The following is a 4036-nucleotide window of genomic DNA, read 5'->3' as shown; positions in this document are numbered from 1 at the left end:
GAAAGTTGAAATGAGTTTCGCGCAGGTTGGGATTTGACCAGGAATTGTCAATATGTAGCAATATATTATAACAGGGACGGGTGAGGAGTTTTACTTCCAATTTCCCTCCAGTTTTGGCCTGCGCCGTAATCACCCCACTTTTAATTCCCTCCTCCAGCGCAATAATATTAATAATAAATATGATTATTTATAAATAAATAATAATAATAAGTCGGAAACGCAACGTTTGCTATAATGCTTTCTGCCTGAGCAGGGGGTTGGACTAGAAGACCTCAAAGATCCCTTCCAACTCCGCTATCCTGTTCTGTTAAGAAGCAAATGCCAACACTTTGAAGGAGCAGCGCACACTGAAGACACCTGGGGCTCCTGCAACCTGCTGGTGTTCATTTCCCTGTTCCGTCCTGGATTCCTCTCTAAAACCTATTTTAAAATAATGTACGTGTTTTAAACGCAAACATATAATTTTGCCGTTTGCTTTTTTTTTAAAAAAAAACGCAGATTAGATTATGCTTTATGAGGATGATTTATAGTGAGATCCTAAAATACAGATAAAAAGAAAATAAGAGTATTTTGGAAGAAAAGGCCACTGAAATTCATTTAGCCAATCGAATACCTGTTTACTTCTGAGGAGGTCTGCATAGGATCGGCTGTTAGACTGTAACTCTAACATAAATTTAAAAGTAACTAAATTGCACTAAACTTTATAAACCCAGCTGAATTCAAAAAATGATTACTCTTCCGTGTGTGAAAATTGGTTTGAAGTCTGCGTTCAATTCGATTCATTTTTAGTGACGTATCCTTATGGATAGAGCCTGAAGGAAAATACCTCCCAAATACCTGAGCCTGCACTCCTATCCAATTTACTAGAAAATAAGCCCCATTGAATCGAGGGGGAGGGGAAAACTTACTTTTGAATAAATCTGAATAGGATTGCACTGCGAATTATTTGAAACACGTTTAAGATTGGAAGTACGGGTGAACCTCCTGCTCTCACCAACACTGACAGAGCAAGCCACTAGAATATAAAATGACAGCAAACTGCACTCCTTAAGCAGCACTGATGATGTTACCTAGTTTGGGTAATGAAACGTCTGCAAGAAAACAAGCAAGCTCAGAGAGCACCAGGGACCCCCTGACTTCCTGCTCTATCTATACAGGCGCTGATCCTAAAACGCATTTATTTGGAGCCCGTTGTTGTCACCGAATTTACTCCCCCCCCCCCTTTTTTTTTTTTTACAAAAAGGCAAATTTTTCAAATTTCGGAAACCCAGACTGAATCAAGAGCAGTGTTTTTTCGTTCTTTCCCACCTAACCGAATCGGTCCCCAGTTTGGAGAAGGAGAGCGGAGGAATCTTCGCGGCTTGTATGGCTAGTAAGTCGGAGATACAAGAAACTTGCCAAAGTGTTTAAAAAATAAACCGTTGTTCTTCGGATTGCCCGCATTGCTTGTAACCGGAGCATGGAAGGGAACTATCTGTGGCAGGCTACAGTCCCCTCGCGCTGAATTTAGTGGGGCTTAGTCTTAGGTAGGAATTCCGAGTGAATTCCTTTCCGAGTCGTAAAGAGTTGCTCTGTGAAGCACCTACTCTTCCAGGAGTTTTAGGAGGCTTCGGACTGGGTTCACTTCGGTGGCTTGCCTCCAGGAAGACCATCTTTTCTCCTTCCTGACACAAGAGAAGAAAGATAGAGGGGAAGAGGAGGGGGGGGGAGAGAAAAAGTAAAAATAGGGAAGGAAGAGAAAGAAGAAAAAAAAACGAAAAGGGAAATGTGAGAGGAAGGAAGGAAGGAAGGAAGGAAGGAAAGAAGGAAGGAAGGGAAATAAAAAGAGAGAGAAGTGCAAAAGGAAAAAATGGAAAGTTAGAAAAGGGGAAATTAAAAGAGCGCGAGAGAGGAAGGAAGGAAGGAAGGAAGAAAGAAAGAGAAAGAAAAAGAAAAAGAAAGAAAGAACTTGTATTTAAAGAACCATAAAGGAAAAATAAAGCTACACACACACACACACACACACACAGGGAGGCTAATGATTATTTGGTTAGTTGTTATACGTACCGCGGCGGAAATGTACGTAAATTGTTGTTTAGAATCTGGGACAGAAGCAAACGGGGCCTTACAACACCTCCTCTGGTATTCTGGACGGCCGATTAAGCAGCATGACTTTCTGGGTATTGAGGCCTCCCACCCACCCGAACTAAGAGCGTTTGAGTGGCATAGGGGATTTCTCCCGGGGGCACACATAGGGTGACACCTGAAGTTCTCCAGCCGGCGCGTGCGAAAACAGAAGGCTGAAAGAGAAGCCGGAGTGGGCAAAGACCGCGTTGCGCTTTCTTCTCTGCTTTGAAGTGGCGGGTCTTTAAGAAAACGCAGCGGAGCGGCCTCAAAGCCCCTCCGGTTACCTTATAAGGGTCCAGGCCCCTCGGGGCGAATTGAAGCTCGTCCTCTTGAGAGCAGCGAGGATTAAAAAAAAAAAAAAAAAGCTCTGTAGTGTTTTTCTACCTTTGATGCTCTTGGATAAAGAGTTTTGAGAGGGGGAACAAGGGGCGGCAAGGCTAGGCTAGGCGAGCATATGTCACGGATGATGGGGGATCGTGTTGTCTCTATTGGATATAACTTTGGGGTGGGTGGAAAGGCAGGCAGGTTCGCTCTGCTCAAACGTGGATTTGGGAGTGGAGGGTGATAGGGTAAAGGTATAGGTTCCCCTCGCACATATGTGCTAGTCGTTCCCGACTCTAGGGGGCGGTGCTCATCTCCGTTTCAAAGCCGAAGAGCCAGCGCTGTCCGAAGACGTCTCGATGGTCATGTGGCTGGCATGACTAAGTGCCAAAGGTGCACGGAACGCTGTTACCTTCCCATCAAAGGTGGTCCCTATTTTTCAACTTGCAATTTTTACGTGCTTTCGAACTGCTAGGTTGGCAGAAGCTGGCACAAGTAACAGGAGCTCACCCCCTTACGGGCCACTAGGGATTCGAACCCTTGAACTGCCAACCTTTCGATCGACAAGCCACCGCGTCATACATTTGGAAAAAACGACCCCTCCCCTCCCGATGTGGACGGTCTTTTAGTCCTCCAACATCCTTCCCTGGCTCTTTGGGAAATACCGTGTCCCAGATAGGCGGCGCAATCTTTGTCCGAGACAATAACGAGCGGTCTGAATTAATTTGGGGGGGGGGGGCTTTCTTTCGTGATTAATATCGTCCGAATTCGCGGGCAAATCGGGCCGCCGATTGAAAAGCCACCTGTTTAGACTGAGCCGGAGAAAGGCGTGGCCGGCAGCCTGGTACCTGAAACGTTGGCATCGAAGTAAGCGCCGATACTCCGTTCAGTGAAAACTGTAAACGGGCCCCAAGAACCCAAGAGGTTTAAGTGTTGGGCTACTACGCCGGCCTTCCCAAATGCAACAGGGAAAGAAAAGAAGGGGGGGAAAAAAACCCCACCTCCCAACGGAATGCATTCTTTAGCCCCAAAAGATTTGTCCCGCACCTTGGGAAATAATCATTTATTTTAGCCCTCATCCCAGATTGAAACCAGGGACTGGATGTAAGCATTTAGAGCCTCAAGATCAGGCGTTGCAACAAGGCATGGATCTGTGGGGCATAAGACCGCAAGCGGAGCGGCGTTTAGGAAGCAAGCAACACCCCCAGGGCATCCGCACACATTACGCATCCGGTGCGTCTGTAGCAGTCTGGAGACTTTTAGCAGCAACAGGTTGATGGAGAATTCAATCAGAGCTAGCTCGTAAGCAGTGGGAACCATTAACTCCCTGGAAGCGTCGGCAGCTGATCCACCTGGGTGTACAATTTGGGACCCCTCCCATCAATCGACTGCCAGGAACTGGAGGGTGACCGGAATTCCCGGAAAAGCCACCGAGGGGGCAGGGGGTCCTTTGGCACAGCCCGGCCTTCAGGTTTATCCAATCTCATTATACACACGTTGTGCATTGACAATAAAGGTTTGAATTGAATTTGAATTGAATAGCCGCTGCAAAGCCGGTTTCGCCCGAGCGAAGAAGAGATTTGGAAGAGATTTTTCCCCCCCAGGGGAT

The sequence above is a fragment of the Pantherophis guttatus genome, chromosome 1 (genome assembly GCF_059756535.1).
Source record: "Pantherophis guttatus breed Tessera chromosome 1, ASM5975653v1, whole genome shotgun sequence".
Taxonomy (NCBI): Eukaryota; Metazoa; Chordata; class Lepidosauria; order Squamata; family Colubridae; genus Pantherophis; species Pantherophis guttatus.
This window is presented reverse-complemented; position numbering follows the sequence as displayed.